Genomic DNA, 18,934 nt, shown 5'->3' with positions numbered 1-18,934 from the left:
ATATCTCTATAACAATATATATTAAAATATAGCATGTTTTCTGGTCTATATAAAATAATCACATGGTAATGCCTATTTCTGTATACTCCAGTGCGAATTAAATTCTTGGCAAATGAAAAGTGAGTATTTTCTCATTTTAAGAACTTGAGTGTAAAATGAACAAAACAGTTTTAAGTGAAATTATAGAGGAAAAAATAAATAACTATATGCCTACCATATATCGCGATAGAAACTATATAGAAAAATATATATGATAGACATTTTTATATCGTTTTGATGATATATGTCATCATATTGCCAAGCCCTACTTTGGACGGAGCTAGGCTGTAGCTGTTCCCCTGCTTCAAATCTTCATTGAAGAATTAATCAGCATCAATTTTGAAAATTAAATTGTTTATCAATAGCTTCAGAAAATTTTCCAAACATTTTTGGTTCCAACTTTTAATTGACTATCTTTGGGTCTTGGACTGCTGGCTGGACAAATAAATAAATACAAAATAAAACTGGATGAAAAATGAATTAACTTAAAAAAATAAATAAATAAAAAAAATAAATAAAAAAAGAATCAGTAGATTAATCAATTATAAAATGAATTGCAGTGTTATACTTAATGCAGAAGTATGAAATTGGCATCAATCTCCTCCTGTCACTTTTTGGAGAGAAAGTAAACCGAGTTCCCAAAATATTCAACTATTGCTTTGATCTGATTTAATCTGCTTGTCTATAAAAAGTAAGAAAAAATTACAAAGGCCCCTGTACAAATTTCCCCAAGTGATGTCTTCAAATGCAATGCTGTAAAACAAAAAATCATATTTGATAAGCTGGAACCAGTGAATGATTCATCAAATTATCATAATTGTTGTTGATTACTTTTCTCTTAGTTGACTTCTCATTATCATGGGCGGTAGTCTGCAGATTTGCTCAACCCTTTTAAGCCTTGTAACCAAAGGATGCTAGATCCCTTCAGCGTCATTGGCTAAGTCTCGATCACTACAATATTATTTAATTTGAGCAGAGGTACCAATTTACTAGTACAGAAAAAATAAATGATGGGGAGGACACTGGAGCTTGCACCTCCAGGCTACCAAAAATGTTGGCTGTCACGCTTCTTCTTATGGGAGAGGTAGACTTTGATGTATTTGGAGATGTAACCTTGAACGTTTAATCAGATGGATAACATCTGTGTTTCAGTGCCAGGAAAATGGTTTTGCAGAGAGGGCAGCGGAGAGGTGCGGCCGAGGCTACGACAAAGACTTCAGGCTAAAAGCCCAGCAGGGGAAAGGGTGAGGCAGAGGGCGAACTCCATCACAGATTTATTTCTCCTGTTCATTTTCGAATGGAAGATTAAAACAGAGAAGTCATGACGCTTTAGCTTGGCAGTTCACGTTTTAATAGAGATGTTTGAAGATCGGCTCAGAATCAGATGTGATGGTAATTAGATTCAGGCAAAATAAATTATGATTCAATCTGAAAACATGATAAACTCAAACACGCTCACATGTTCAAACACAAGCACACCACATACACATTTTTCAATTACGCCAGGTCACAAATGAACTGAGCTATCAGCACTGCAAACTAGAAACTATAAAGGCAATAGTGATTTGTCTCAACAAAGCTCTGCAGCAATGCTGCGGAATGTAATTAAAACCTTTGATATGAGTTTTAACGAGGATAAAAGAATTATCAGTGAGATGGAGATATCTTTAAGCTTCGCTTTATCCCAAGGGGGGCAGAGAGTGCACACGTTCAGAGAAAAAGACAACATTAATATTAATGCATCGCCTAGCAACATGCCAGGACAGAGTTTCCTCCTTCCACCAGGCGTTGTCCTCAAAACATTCAGGCTCTGATGTGTTGGGAGTTTGTGACTGAGATTGTGTTTCAACTGCAAATCATTTTTTTTTTTAAAGCTTACAGCACTGACTTGCCCGCAAAGAAAATTTTAGCATTTCAAGTCCAAATAAACCCAAACAGTGCACGGTAATCAATCAGCAGGTGCAATAAGCAGCCAAACAGCAGCTTCAAATGAGCTCACCCTCTAAACATGGCAAAACACAATCAGCTGGTGTGAATCCACTAACCGCAGTTCTTTCAAAAGATCTCGTTTGTGCCGCAGTTTATGAGGGAGAAAATGTGAACCGAGAGCCACCTCCATCTCCGAGTCGTTACCAAGTGTTCAAAAGAAATAGATTTAAACATGCATCACCGACACGAGCACAATGTGCCTGTTGTTTTCTTTTTTTCCCCTCTCCCTTCCAGCTCTATGAGACTCCTCTCTTCCGGCTGCAAATGGATAGTGAATAGCGCGTTCTAATTTGGCCATTTGCGAGGCACAACACATACCTTTATTGAATCAGCGACTCCGAATCCTGGAACTCATTGAAAAATATCACTAGAAAGTCTCTTTCTGAGGTTGTGATGGCTGCTGTCCTTAATGTGAACACATACCTTCCATTCAACAACAATGAAGAATAAAAGAAATTCAGGGTTGATAAAACTTTTAAAGCCAATGTGTGTCTCAGCTTACTCACATGGAAGGAATACATGAAATATTCAGATTTGAAGATTTCCTTAAGATATGTCATGTTTGACTCTATGTGCTCTTGGGGAGCCACTTGGCCTATATGTTGCATATGTAAGTACATCCTTTTCCCCTGATGAGGGCTGTTGCTGCTGAAACATGTCAGTTATTCTGATTGCTGAAGAGCAGCTGGATTTACATTCCTTTACTTCCTCGAGTCTTGAATCCTTTTGGTTTCTGAGACTCCGAAATGCTTTAATATAACTATGGTTAAATGATAAGTCTGGGTTACTACAACTTGGGTATTATTTTCCTACTTTTGGCCATCATTTGGGAACACGGTGACATGGCTAAAACAAAGTGTGACAGGGTGAAATACACGAGCGGTCAGACAATTCGACAGATTGTAAACAATATCACAGTTCGCAACAGTTTCAGTTACATAGAGCAAATTACCTAAACCACTTTATTTTGAGGTAAAACAGAAAGCGAGAACACCTGAAATGTTGGTAACAATCCCTCAAAACTGCACATGTGTGCTTTATAATAACTGGATAACGGATTCAAAGAGGGCGCCCAGTCACTTGACTGCAAATCTTATGAAAAGTTGCTCCTCAATTTTTCGAATTTCATACGAATGTCCAGAAACATGCATCTATTTCCACATGTTACATGCATACAGTATTTTTAAAATGAACTTCCGTCTTCACATGTAACACTTGGTGAGGTTACGGCAACAAAACTTATTGGTTAGGTTTAGGAAAAGATCGTGGTTTGGGTTAAAATAACTACGGCAGTGGTGTTACTTAAGTATGAAAGTTACATGTCATATAAATCAACGTTGACTATTGAGAGAGGCCGCTGGGACAAATTGTCCGCGCCGCATCCAGCTCTCTCAATACATGGCACTTGGCCCAAACAACTATGTTAAGTAAACAAGTTCAAACGAGAATTTGGGTAAAACTTTACTTCATCTTTGTTTTCTCCTCCAATAAGTTTGACGAACCTGGGTTTCTTTTCTCTCAAGTTCTCTTTTTTTACTCTTCACACTCCTACTTCAATAACATTTTATGTGTACGACTGAGTGCAACACCATGACTGTCTTTGAGGGGAGACAGCAGAAAAGTATGTGCTGTTATCCCCATTTGTACGATTCATTGCATCTCGCCCTGTTCTATACCAGCAGGTTTTTCACCCCCATGGCCTTGAAGTGTGGCCGTTCGTAACAGCTCTAAACATATTTACACTGAGAAGACATTTTGTTTTAAGCATGCCAACCTTAAAGGCCAGTACAGTGAAGATAAGACCTATGTTGTAATAAACCATAATTATAATTTAGTACATGTCTCAAACCTTTTTGGGGCAAATAAAAAGGATAAAATACCGTGTGTATTTGCACATTGGCAGCTCCCATGACTCAAATTAAAACGGAGGAATGTAAAGAATCCAGCTGCTCTTTGAATAACCAACATGTTTCAGCAACGACAGCCCTCATCAGGGGAAATGGATTTACATACATATGCAACAATATATAGGGCAAGGGGCTCCTCCAGAGCACATACACCAGAGAGTCAGAAAATTCAATATTTCATTCGGTCATTCCATTTGGGTGTCTCAGCCGCTGAGACATATTGGCTTTAAAAGGCTGAATTTCATATTTTTGCTTAGCTTCTTAAGCCAACACTGTCGCTGAATGGCAATCCCAGATCAGAACAATTAACTTGGTGACTCCAATAACCACTCACAGAATACCAGAGTTGTAATAAACCTTAAAGAGGACTAACAGTGTCTGCCTTTCTGGTTTCCGGGCGCATCTTGGTGGAGTTTTTTTTAAGGGTTTCTCTTCCATCAAATATGTCAAACAACCTTTGCACACATTAAAAATATATATACAGCCTATAAAATGCGTCCGCCTGTGTGGCGCCACCCAACAACGGGACACCATCCCAGCTGTCTGCTTTTCTATTAGAAATGGATTCTCTTAAAAGCAGCTCTGTGATTTAGGCCTCCCCATTTAAAATTCATAAGCTGGGTAGATTTTGTGGGATTATGCATGACTTCAGCTGCGTGCTGGAAAGTGGAGTTGGGGACTGAGGCAATTGGGTCATTAAGTCTACCAATTCCATGTCGAGGGGTGCGATACATCATAAATACAGTATCTGCACATCGGTTGTATCCCTTGTTAACGGACAAGACATAAGGGAGATCCACATCTACAGTAGGATCATGTGCCACTCTGTTATACATGTGGTAAATGTATTCATGCCTCATTCTGATCTATAATGCAAACAAAATTAATGTGAACTGTTTTTATTGCAGGGTATTGGTTTCTTTTTCTTTTAATGTATGCAGCGCTCTTTATATGTCCTGGTTCACAATTATGTGGATTTACATACGAAAAGGCTAGCATTTAGCATTTTCATGTTGTTTATTTGTTTAAAGGCCTTACATCTTTGCAAGAAATCCAATAAGCATATTACCCAAAAATGTTGAACTGTTCCTATGAAACAGATCCAGAAAATAGGAATGCTCATTAATTCACCCCAATGCATGCTGGAGGATACCCCCAAATGCAAACACCAATCTATTAACCGACAACGCTATTGGAAGCAATTGCTTTACATTGCAATAAAGGAAATGTTTACTTTTTTAATTATCTTAGTTTCATTTCCCGTAACTGATTACCAATAATATCACAGTGGTAAGAGCCAGTGTTGCTTTAATTTAAATGTGAAAAATAGCATTGGGTCAGCAGTTCTTTAATAAGGCAGTCTGGTTGCTCTTAGTGGTGCCACATTGGTAAACAATATGTGTGGAGCAAAAGTTCACAGCTAACAAATATAATGAGAAGTACATTGTCCCCGGTGTATGCACTGATTCCAACTCTAATTACCCAAGACCTCACAGTGGCTTTGGATGTTCAAGGGTATTCTGTCACCAGTTTGTGTCTCACACTTTCACTTAAATCGACGCAGACGTTGGATTATAGATCTAATGACACCTTTTCCTGCTGTGAGCAGAAGCTGTGGATGAGACCGTTAGCATGGAAATGAATGAAAAACCCAACCTGTGTTTTCTTTCACAGAGTGAGCGGAGCCATATAACCCCATGTCTTGGTTCAATTTAGCGGAACTGACTGGTGCTTCAGAATTAATTGTACATAAAAAGGTCTTTCATGCCACAATTTTCTTATGTTAGTGGCTCAACCTACAGGTATTTATCTAACTGTGGTATTTATCTAAGTGTGTTGCCCCAGGGCGGTGTACGTCTCTCACAGAAAAACCTTTTAGCTGCGGTAAATACAAACTGTCAGGAGTTACATCCGCCTTTATGCACTATTCATAGACATTCCTTTGGTCTAAAATAATAGGAGAAACGTTTGACATTTCAATTAAACAGCATCGTATGGTGCATTTTATTGTGTTTGATGTCAAGCATGTTATGTGTTGAGTTACATTTGTTATTTCTCGGCGATGCTGCTGGCATTCCTAATCACCGGTAAAACCTGCCAACTTTTCTATATTCATTTGTATATTATGAATGTTATTATTATTTGCACCGCTGTTCATTTCAGCCCAGACAGGATGCACCTGCACGGAAGAGCTTAGCTCACAGTGTGTTTCCTTGCGTAAATAATTGAATTGAAAATTGGAAGATTTCTTCTCCTCCAACAAGGCCATAAAAGTATATCTCGCCTAAATAGCACAATGGTGGTTGGCAGCTTTCCGCCACTTCCTTTATGCGACTGATGCCGTACGCGTCTGTCTGCGGCAGACAGACTCATTATTTTGTTGTTTTGCAATTACGGGTCAAATGAATGAAATGCTCAAACATGAGTGCCGCATCATTATTCTCATTTCCCAGTTTCTATGCGGCAGAACATACTTATATAAACACAATCAAAGGACATTGAGGTCACTCAGAAAGTTGAAATGTTTAAACTAAAATGTAAGAAAATTTCTAATGGAAGCTTTTTCCACACAAATAACAAGTCCCGTACACATTTAAAGGCCGTGTTTTTCTCAGTAAGACTTATTTTCCCAATCAGCTTCATACAATGAGCAATGAGATCTTACATGAACACAATTTGTTGGGGGGAGTTTGAGCGGTATGGGGTATTTTGCGAGACATTTTTATGTTTCTGTTTTTGTCCAAGCTTTTCTCACTGGTTTGAAGTGGGCAGGGCTCAGTTGGAAAAAAGGTGATGTCATGTATTTGCATGCACAAATCATCATTTAGCATTTAACATGTTTTCTTAAACTTTGCTAAGCTGATTGTTGCTTATTTAATCATAAATATTTAAAGTTTTTGCTGAACTGTGGCTGAAAGTGGCAGTTATGGTATAATGCTAAATGCTAAAAAAAAATAGAGGCGGGAAAAAAAAAATCAATACAGCATAGTTTCATGATATATTGCGTGACAATATTGTATCGATACACGGACGTCAAGTATCGATCTTTTATGATATAAACTATTAACCTCTTAACAATTCGACCGCTGTTCTGTCTTTCAGAGGTTGTAGCGGGCTCAATTTTTAAAACTAGAGTGAAGATAGTGGCATCATATGATACTCCAAAACCTAAGGAATCGATTTGCACCATGTTATGTCATGTTAGTTTTACACACATATATATATATATATATATATATATATATATATATCGCAGTATATCTTATTGTAATACTCAACATTTCGCAAAATGTTTAAAATCACAATAAGATCGTATCGTGACTTAAGTATTGTGATATCGTATCGTGGAGCCTCTGGTTATTCCCGCCACTTCGAAAACATAGCGTAACATTCGCACGTAGAAAAGAGAAATAAAGTCAGTGAACTGAAAGTGAAAGCAATATTATAAAGTGTGCTTCATTGTTGTAACAGAAAATCCCCCGAAATGAATGTGTTTTATTGCTTATTAATTCAACTTTTAATTTGTAAGAAGAAGAATGTCTTATTTCTTCTTTTTAAAGTTACATGGAAAAAACTTAGAAAAGATTTAAAACTAATTAATCTAACACTAATATGATTAGTTGATTTAATCAGATCTGTAAAACTGAGTTTCTCTACAAAGAATCACACAAAAGCACCACTTTAAATCTTGTGTTTACCAGAGATGTGCTCATAAGTTTCTTGGAAATAAGTCATTCAGCATGAAAAAAGGCATAAAGTCAACTAGTCAACTATAAGACCAAAACGACCAATTAGTCGAATATCGACTACGAGGGGGCAGCCATACAAAATTTCAATCAGAACATTTCTCTCAATGAACTCTGACAAACTATGGTGCTTTGGACATTTATTATGTTGCTTCATCCCATAAAGGCCGACTAGACTGACAGAGCGCCGAGGGTTTCAGGCAGTATGGTCAGTGCCAGAAACAGTTTGCCCCACACACGCATTTCTTGTGTGCTACCAGTGTGACCACACGCATTTAGCGTGAATCATGGTGTCAAGGCTGTGACCCTTGAAAGAGAAACGCTAACGCTCCAAAAAAATAAAAAAAAATAAAAGCGCCTCGACTCGCTTCTGTCCTGAAATCTCAATTTCACTCTGGCTCCTCCATTGCCTTGACAAGGTCAGGCTGGCAGCAGGAATTCGTCTCGCCCCCTAATCTGGAGATTACATTCTCGGCGGCCGGGCAAGGCCCTCCCTCCTTCCCCTTCCCTTTCTGCCTCTCTCCCTGCAACCCTGCCAGCCTGGCTCTCTACTGCGAGGTAACGAGCCAAGACCCGCTTACAGTGTAGAGATAATGTCCACGGATTAAGACAGAGAACCCCTCGAGTGGTGCCTCTTTCATTTCAGCATCCGGCCTGTGAAGCATCATAAATACATCCAGCCAGTCAGGGACTCCATTCTGTGGAAGTCAAACTCTGTCCGCTTATGGAAGCGTATGGTAGCAGATGATCTTAATCCGCCAAACTCGGTGGTAATGGCTAGAGCATTAGACAAATACAAAAGAGCCTTTTCGCTGCAAAAAATCATGGGATCTTTAGGAATGCTCTTGTCACCCCTCGGGGTGAGTCACGAATTTAAAATGGTTGCGTAAGAACATTAAAGTTCCCTGAAGATCGCCTTTGGGTGGTGGGGTTGTTCACAGTGCACACACGCTTGTTTTCGAGGCCTTTAAGGCTTCAACTTAAAGATGCCAGGATTGCTACAGGCTTCTACCTTGTACGTGTGACAGCATCCCACAGGCCTGTGTTTGCTTATCATTAGGATAGTTGCAGGGTGCATTTATCTTGGCACCTGTTCATTTAAAGACTTGCTCGCGAGGAGATTATCAAAGTGTTCTCAACCTGTCAGAGGATTTTGCTTTACAAATTTGTCCTCATCCATGAAATCATGAGCAGCTGCATTAAACAGCGGAGCGTAATAGATGGAGGTTTTATAGGATAAGGCATCGACAGTAAGCGTCTTGCGAGAATCCAGAGTTGTACCTGTTGCCTGTGGGTTTTACTTGAGGTCACATGTGGTTTCAAATTGAATTAGTAGGAATTTGTAAAACTAGATGAAGGACATAAAACATACAGCAGCTGCACCTTATCCAAACCAGACTAATTTTGCATCTTTATCAACTCACCAAACATTTATTTTTATGGCTGCTTTTAGGCATATATCTGCTAGTGTTGCCATAGTGTAAATAATTACATTGGAGAAGGTGTTGAGGTGGTCACCAATAGCTACTGAAGACTTCTTTATGGGAGGAAATGCATTCAAGTAGTGTTAGATACACACAATGTGTTTTGGTGAGTAACACTGAAGACAAGTAAACTCCACGGGGCACCTTTAGTGACAGTTTCCCAGCAGCATTTTCAAATGTTTAATACATTTTTTTTTCAATTACGTGTTTGTGTGCACATCATGGCTACCGTGGATTCCTTCATTTCTTTGGAGCATTAGTTGTATGTGTCATCAGAAATCAGCAGGTCTGCAAGAGGCAGTTAAGCACATGGACAGTGGGGACAGTATATCAGGATGTGAAGTATAAGGTCAAAAGCTAAACGATGGATAACAACAAGGTTGGAAGTGTGGTAGAAAAATTAATAAATCTTGTTGGCGTTGCTGTTTTACTGCTGTGATTTCATGATCCCAAGAAATTGGCACTTCCTGAAAAACAGTGCATCTACTGTACAGTGGTGACGTCATGCTGCACTATAACTAAAAAAGTGCAACTGCTTCATAACTATTAGCCCATCACTAGCCAAGTGTCAATCCAAATTTCCAGAAAATCTGCAAAACGAAAATGCAAACTGATGTGTATTTCCATCCTCTACTGTTATATGAATATTAGGAGTTGGGCGCTAATTTTTCAGTCAGGTGCCACAAACCATTGCGGAAGAAGAGGGTGCAACAAAATGACGTGATTAAAAGGATGTGGAAAACATGCTGGAAATGTGGTATTTCTGTTCTGTGAAGCTTCAGTGGACGATTAAGTCACATGCTTCATGTACGATATGATTTATTTGCGAAGTCTGTTTCCATTGCACTTATTTGCGTTTTGCTTCTATCGATACACCGACTTTTCCACCTCGGCAAAAAAATGAAAATGTGCCTATAAACAGATGGAGACAGGTACACTGAATGTGCACAGGCAAGTATATCAACAAGTATGCTTATGGAAACTTGTGCTTGGTATACAAAGTAATTTATGACTTAGATCCACTGCCACTTGTAGTCTAGAAGAACTAACACTAATGTTGTCACTAGGCAGGCTGGTTTCATACACCATTCGTAGCTTTACCTATGAAAATTAATGTACTGTAATTTGTTTATATCCCAAAAAATACAATTTGTATAATCACATAATAATGAACCAGGAAGTATAAAGAGTACCAAATGCCGCATGGGAGGAGGTCGGGGCGAAAGTTGATTTATTTATCACGTAACTTCCGTATTTAAGTAACGTCACTTCCAAACCACAATCTTTTCCTAAACCTAACTAAGTAGTTTTGTTGCCTAAACCTAAACAATTTTTTTCCTGTGAAGACAGAAGTTTATTTTGGAAGGACTGCATGCATGTAAAGAGCAGAAATTGACACGTGTTGGGCATTAGGAGGAAAACACACGAAAAATGAGGAACAACTTTATGCAATACATCATACAAACCGTTGTATGAGGATACATTGCACTAGGGGCTCTATAAGAGGAGATTGCACTATTCTTTTTTGTTGCTTATACTGCTTTTAATAACTGTGTGTCCTTTTCCAACGCTTAAACTGAATGCCCTGTTTTTTTTTTTGTTATTTTTTTTGCTCTGATGTATTTTAGGAAGCCTTTTTAACTGCATGGACTGTTTTTGTTTCTGTTTTGATGTATTCTAGGGAGCCTTTTGTAACACCTTGGCCAGGCACTACAGATAAAAAATAGCCTTTTGGCTAATTCTGGCATTTTTTTATACTATGTGTATTTATTAATTTTCACTGTCCCTTCTCTTAAATAAACCATTGTTGCGGCTTGTCTATGCAAACATGTTGATAGAAAGCAAGTATATCCAAAAAACCTAATGCAGGATGACATACACTGCACCTATAGTGGTAGGTGAAATGCAAAAAAATTATGAACATTAAGTGAATAAATAGCACATGTCATATAGAATATAATGAAATTGCAGGATCTTCTTATGTATCTGCGGTCAAGGAAGAGCCTCTCTTATAACAGAAGTGGACCACATGACCGGCAGAGATCTGATACTTAATAAAAAGGCCTGTATGATCCCGATACATCGGACTAACATTAGAAGACACTCATTTAGTGTTCTCTGCTCAGATTACAGCTCAGATGAATCACTGTCTTTGTTTAGCAATCCACAGTGCCGGTGCAGCCTGTAATGCTTTCTCTTCATTAGGCTGTCTGCAGACCAGTGAGTGTACAACAAAACACCAAACCCCAGTGGATGTACGTCCTGAATGAGTAGGGAGGGGGAAGAAAAGGATGGAAAGATGCATGCTTTTAAACATGTATTAATTATCAATAAATCATCTATCCGGTCAAACCCCCAACCTCTACAATAAACCTAGATATCAGCATGAAAGGACCACAGCGAGGCCACTTTATCCCAGAATTAATACACGCTGATGTTTATCGGTTCGACATCCCTTTGCCTAATGAAGTTTCCCATAAAACTGTCATTAGGCTGTGAAAGGGTGGGGGAGAGGGGGTATTTGAGGATGAAAATGAAAACTGTGCAGCTTAATGTACATCATTGTCTGGGACTCATCTCAGGCTGCATTATCAGAATACACTGAATCATCACAACTGATAATGACCACACCACCTTCGTTTTTTATATCAATTACTCATCGCGTGTCAATTAAACCTGCAGACAAAGGCATGAAAGCGGCGTACTGTAAGTGCCTCTTAAAAGCATTCGGCGCTGGTTTTGGATGTACACACGGATTCTGGCAAATAGAAAAATTAATTTCACAACACTAAGCCAGCGAGCATTAGAGAAGCATTAAATAGTGGTTATGATATCATCGCATGCGTATTATTTTCTAACATTCTCCAACACGCTGTTGAGCAAACACGCCGCCTCTCAGCGTCGCTCGTCGTCTGAAGCTCAGTCAACCTCCTGTTCCTAACTGAGCCAAATCAATTAGATTGCAGTTTGTCATCTTTTCATGGGAGTGAGCGTCAAACAATTCGAGAACAAAAAGATCAATATTGCAAATGAAATAAAGCACTTGATGTTCTCCAGCGGGGAGATAGAGACGGTGTTTGGCAATCGGCGGCGAGGGGGCTGGCAGAGACTCTCTGGATCAGCTCTACAAATACATCCTCTGTTGTTTTATTACCAGAGATTATCTGACAGTTTTGTATTTGGGATTAATAGGCAACGCGGTTGAGTACACGATCGCACAGTAAGAACTACACGCCTGGATCTGTCCATCTATCTCTATTACAGGTTGCTCATTGTATTTCCTAACAAAACATGAATGTGTGGCTCTGTGTTAGCTTCTCGAAGAGGCACACATGATTCATAGCAGACGAACTCACAGCATTGTTCACTACAAAAAAGAGGTTGCAAACATTTCAGCTCAATTTCAGTGGGCAGAGCTGCTGTCTGTTATAGCTTTAGTTGGTGCGCACACACTATAATGTACTGGAATTCTTCACAGAACAACATGCTGGCTCCAGTGGCATGGCATTGTTCCAGAAATGTAAACTCATCGTACGCTCATTCAGAAAGCCAAGGCCAAAAAAATCATTTTCACCTGGTGGAAACCCACTGGTGATTGATATTTTTTATGTAGCCTATAGCTAGCAGGCAGCAGTAATGAGTTGCTATTAAGATATAAAAAGTTCAATAAGGCAGAGTTATGCTTATAGAGATGTGGTTCGGAGCGCTGTATAACATGCTCATTACTGTGTAAGTGTAGTATGGATACTTTATATCTTGGCTTATCTCTCTCTCTCTCTCTCTTTGACTGTATCAAAATAATAACAGAGTTGAAGATTGTGGCTCAAACCACTGTGATATGACTGTGTGTAAGAAGTGGACGTAGTCACCATGACGTCACTCATTGGTTTGTGGACTGCCGTTTTGAAGTCTTGAGTTCAACATTTTGGCCGTCGCCATCTTGGTTTCTTGCAACCAGAAGTGAAACGAGAGGGTGGAGCTAAGCACAACCGAACTGAAGACATTTTTAGACAATCAAAAAGATTATAATTAACTTTCATGAACTGAAAACACACTGTGAAAGGGTTAAAGTTGTAAGACAAAAACATGGACAACTCCCAGACCGGACAAAAGCCCTAAAGCATCCCCTGCTTTATGGTCTATTTGACTCTAAATGGGACCATAATTTACTAAATGCTGTATTGAAGAAGACTTAAAACTAGCGATTGAGACCATAAACTCATGTTTACAATGTTTACTGAGGTAATAAATCAAGTGAGAAGTAGACTCATTTTCTCATAGACTTCTATATAATCAGACTTCTTTTTGCAACCAGAGGAGTCGGCTTCACTTTTCAGACACGGAGGCTGCTGCCTGGTTCAAACACAAGATGAGAATGATCTATTTCAATAAAACTGTGAGTCTACAGCCACAGTGGCTCTGTGAGGCTGTAATTAGGCACAATGTTGCTTTGAGCAAAATGTTAATGTGAGTATGGTAAAATGCTAATAATATGTTGATATTTCAGTCTGGACCAAAGTGATGAACCGACCAACAGACATTGCCATCCCTAGAGCTACACTGAAATGCCTTAAAAAAAAGTAGAATCATAAGAATGATGATTATCCAACACCTCCTTGAAATTAACACTTTTTTGAATAATAATTTAATAAAAAAATGTGATACACCGGAAATAAGTCAGATAATACATCATGTTGTACCACTATAGTCAAGATGTAGTGATAATGTATGGATGAAAAAAGACATTTGCATTTCAGAGTGTGTGCATTTTAATTCTGAAATTACACTCTGATGCACCAAATCCTGTTTTAATAATATGTGAATGAATCTGAAGTGACTTGACTTGCCTCATTTCTTTACTTCCTATTAAAAAATGCAATAAATTTTGCAAATGTTTAGAGGGCATACTGCATGCTCATTGTGATGCTAATAAATTGCAGGCGCCTTCATTATTCAGAGGTTTTCAAATCAATGTTCGTCAAAAATTGCTGACAAACAAATAATGTCCACTTACTCCCAATGACACCAGCCACTGTATATGACCACCACTGTGAACTTTATTCTGCCTGCTCACATCCTCAGTGCACCTCGCAACATTAACACAAGAGTCCCATTATAGATAAGAGCATCCTTTCTGTAATGGCTTGCGAAGAATTCATAATTGCTCCAAATAAGATACTACTTAGCTTATGTATTTGACTTTGACCTACTCGTGTGCAGAACGTATAGCTGCTGGTGGAGTCAAAGTCAAATGTAAGAAAAGTAGAACAAGACATAAGATCTAAAAAAGAAAATGTCTTGATTAAGCAGGAGTCAGACATCTAGCATCAAGCTTAGATTCCAGTCTTGCTGCTCAGGGAGCGGACCATGACGAGTTTTACAGTTATGAGGGAGGTCCTAATGAGCCTCGGAGGGCTCTGAAGAGGGAAGAGTGACTCCATACCGCCTTAACAGAGTTGCTTAGGCCAGCTGCACGGATAATATGTGTCCTATGAGGGGAAAAATCCCTTCTATCCCTCCTTAGTTCTTATTTTATTTCTTTTCCTTCCTCCTTCACTTTGCACTTACATGATCCTTCTACGGTCACACGAGTATTTCAAGGCCACCGCGGGCGCTGTCACAAGTCTGTTTGGTTAGTCCAAATCAGAGTGAAATTAATACTTTTGGTTCGTTTTCTCTTAAGTCTGTTTCGATTTTACAGCGCACAGATTAAAGCAGACCAAATTAAAAAAAATATTTGCGGAGGGGCGTGTACGAAGGAGCGAATTTATCTTTTTCGTCTCAAGAGCTGTCACTTCTATGCAGGGAATCGCAGATTTTGATATATTGCTGTTGAAGTTTTTTCCACTTTTCCTCGACACCGATCTACCGTGCAAAAGAATACCTTCTCCTCTAGTTTATCTCAAACAACTTTATAGACGTCACTATTTTTGTGAGCTTTATTTAGCATATTCTGTATGTTTTCTTCGGCCCAGCAATCATCGGACTCAAGAGAACTATAACTGCGTTCACAGTTCTAAACAAACTGCACCAGAGTTCGATTAAAATGGAATAAATGTTTGTTTGTGAAAGCGCCCTGAAGGCCTTTACACACCGGCAGCATCTTTTTTTTATGTAATCAATTCGCAGATCAATATTTGTTTTTTTTAATTGTTGTTTTTGTCATGAGTACTTTCAAACAAAATGCAAATATAACGCAGCAAAAAAGCAACGTACTTTTTTTTCAGAACAAGGTCCATTTTTCTGAGCTTTCGCACCGTGAATAAAGGCATCAACCAATCACATTATGAGGAACGGGTGGCGCCTATGGAACAGCAACACGGTGGCTCCGTAGTCCGAACCAAGACGGCAAATTGCTCCTTTGAACTTTGACAAAGGCAGCGCAGACCAGATCCACTCTTTCCGTTCTCACCTTTCACAATAAAAGTCCTAGTAAGCCCTAGAGTATATTTCACATTTTCGTGTTGTTTATTTGTCACGCCCCCGGTGAGTAAAGGCCTTAAGGCTAAAAGACCTTTGTGCTCTTTATATTTGGTTGTGAATTTTTCATGTGATCTTGGGAACTGAAGCTTACTCTACTGTTGCACACAAGTTAGTCAGGAGGAAAATGTAAAATGTCATAACTGGTACGTGGAGGATGTCATGATCTGAGCTACCATATACACAGCGGGACAAATCTCAGACTCACAGTTTATACATGCTCTCAGAAAGCAAATGTTTTGACCATGAACTCGACTCCGCCGGGAAGGGAAAACCAACAGCTCTATTTTGTGTTTGTTGAATAGACTCCATTTCTTTTCCTGTTGCCCTGTGACAGGTTGTCCCTACTGACACCGGCAACAAGAATCAGAGCAGCGGAGGAGGAAAACATGATCATCAAGCTCCATCATCCTCATTTTGTAGCTATAATTTAATAGATAAGTAATTATTTATCCGTACTTAGTTTAATTACTCAAGTTTGACACATATAGGACAGCAAAACATTTTTCTTTTTTTCTGTTTGAAATGACCCACCGTGTCACGCTCATATGAATCATCAGATTTATAGGCAATGTATATGCAGAAAATTCTCTAATGAGTTCGGGAACTAATTAAATAGTTATGTGATATTTTCCACATTTCTTTTGCCGAACCTCCATTACATGACTGTCAAAAGTTTAATTACAAAAGGAGATTAAAATGATTTCACACAGATCAAATATTAATACAGCGAGTGCGATCATTTCTCTTGGCCCTCATATTTCTTCATAATAAGTTGACTTGTATGGGATATTTTTTCTTGCCATATCATTTGTCTGGAGGAGACTTGACCTCAATGAAAAAGCAGCCGCAAATTACTCAAGATGAAGCTTTTGTCTGACGTTTTGAATCTTCTTTTTTGTTTTTTTTCCCTTACAGGACAGGACAGAACATTACATTCCTCCTACTCCTCACAGCCTCAGACACAGTTTGGACAACAGAGAAAAGTACTTCAGCGCCTACTCAGTGTCCCATGGCGGCATATAGAGTTGCAGTAAGTGATATCCTTGAATGGACAAGAAATTGATACAAGCTGCTCTCTTATTTCCAGGCACACACACTGAAACCATTGTTCACTTTTACTTTTCTGTGCACCTTTCACTTTGAAACCGAGGCTACTAAGAACAGGTGCTAAATTTAGCAGAAAGAGCCGGCGTGGTGGACTTTCACCGGGACAGGAAACCAAAGAGATTCCATGCAAGGTGATGGAACATGAGTTCAATCTGCGGTAGCAAATTCGGAAACATTTGCACATTAATCATTAATTCCAGAGTGGAATTACTTTCACGCTAATTACTCAGTTGTTCGGTAGCTGAATTTATTTGACTTTAGCTTGTTTTACTTGCAAATATGAAGAATTAACTCCTCAGGCTTTTCATCAAACACTTCCAAGTATTATTATGATATGACTACAGCATTATACTTTTTACAGTATGTTAGCGTGGTTGTTAGCTAGCTTTGGTAGCTAACGGCAAAAGAATCACCACTGTACTGAATGATGGGATATTTTTTCCAATGACCTCCAAAAGTCACCATAAAACCAAAAATTGTTGTTTTTACATTTTAGTTTTGGTACGTATAGGATATCAGTCCCGTCGCCAAATGTTGGCATTAGCTGCCATAATTGAAAGTTACGTGGTACAATAACGAGTAGCGAGAAAGTCCACTAAGGGCGGGTGGGAGTGGTGGTGGCTGGGTCAAACAAACACAGGACTTTCACCCATGAGACTGCTGTAACCGTTGAGTAAACCGCGAGTAAACGTTAAGTTTATGCTCGTTACACTTGTTACGTAACATTACGTCAGAAAGTCCGCTAAGGGCGGTTGTTATTTATTTGCAGCAGTTACGTTACTTGCCGTTGTTGCGTGACGTTGTTACTTGTGTGTTACTTGTACTTCTACAAGCGTGATACAAGGCTCATATGAAACATATTTACAAAAAGAATTTTTGGTTTCAGAAACGTCGACATTCAATATACGCCGTGGTTTGCGGAAATGTATAATACCAACAAATTTTCTACCGACTGGATTGAAGATGTATAGATGTTGATTGGTGTGGTTATCAGGCACTGCTAGGCGTTAACTTAGAGAAACAAGTTAGCTGTTCCCCGGTTTCCAATCTTTATACTAAGCTAAGCTAATCATCAGCTGGCTTTAGTTTCATATTTAGCAGACATAGACAGACAGCAACAACGGTTTGTATGATATCTTATGAAAAAGTTATTCCTCATTTTTCGTTCGTTTTCCTACGAATGTCCAGCAACACGTGTCAATTTCTGTTCGTTACATGCATACAGTCGTTTTCAAAATAAACTTCTGTTTTCACAAGAAACAAATTCTTTTGGTTTAGGCAAGAAAATTACTTAGTTAGGTTCAGGAAAATATTGTGGTTTGGCTTAAAATAATAAAAGTGGCGACAGACATGAGAGTGGTATTGATCTCCTTATGTAACTCTCAGCAAGAAAGCAAATATGCAAATTTCCCAAAAGTCAAATTATTTCTTTAAAAGTTAGAGCCCGCAATATTTTGAGTCAATCCCACACACTGACCTGGTGACGTACAATGTGTATTAATCCACCACTGAAAACAGTCCCCAGCAAAGTGTTGTTTTAGGAACTTACTTAGCCTTTGATAAAAATGGAACCACATATTTGTGACCCAGTTTTAAAGATTTACATCTTCAGTAGGAACATACAGGCTGAGTTCCACTGACAAGCTGCAACGTATTGAGAGACAGACTAACACTTTGTTGGTTTTGGTCCATACATGAGATTTGTTGACAGTAAGAAAAATGTTAGACATCTACTTAAGCAGAACACACACCTCACACCTTCTTGTTACTGTACGTACTGCAAGGCAGCATGTGGTATTTATGGCATCACTTATCATTGACTATTTGTATGGTTTTTCTATTCGCTGTTCAGGTCAGCTGCAGAATATCAGGTATGATAAATTATGAAATCTAGGGGAGCTTTTAGAGTACAGTGTTGCTACACGGCGAGTCTACAGAGGCAGAGAATGACAGAAAGAGAGATGTTGATAGAGGGGGGAGGAGGGAAGTCAGCGCGAGGTGAAGGGATGGTTAGCAGTAGGCAGCTGGGGCCGGCTGTGCTGAACGGGCAGCAGCCAGGCTGATGGATTACACCGGCTCTCTCCTGGGTAAACGGACACCGCCACCCCTCCCCTTTTAACAATGTCTCAGCCTGTATCGTCATTGAAATGTCTCCAAAGATGGAGGTGAACATGCAGCT

General features: G+C 39.1%; 1 protein-coding gene across 1 annotated transcript in view; it reads right to left on the bottom strand.

Moving 5' to 3' along the window:
* Positions 1 to 18,934, bottom strand: part of khdrbs3 (KH domain containing, RNA binding, signal transduction associated 3) — a 123,947-nt gene that overhangs the window by 69,777 nt on the left and 35,236 nt on the right. The gene's annotated exons all lie outside the window — the stretch shown is intronic.

This window comes from Sebastes umbrosus, chromosome 15 (genome assembly GCF_015220745.1).
Source record: "Sebastes umbrosus isolate fSebUmb1 chromosome 15, fSebUmb1.pri, whole genome shotgun sequence".
Lineage (NCBI taxonomy): Eukaryota > Metazoa > Chordata > Actinopteri > Perciformes > Sebastidae > Sebastes > Sebastes umbrosus.
This window is presented reverse-complemented; position numbering and strand designations above follow the sequence as displayed.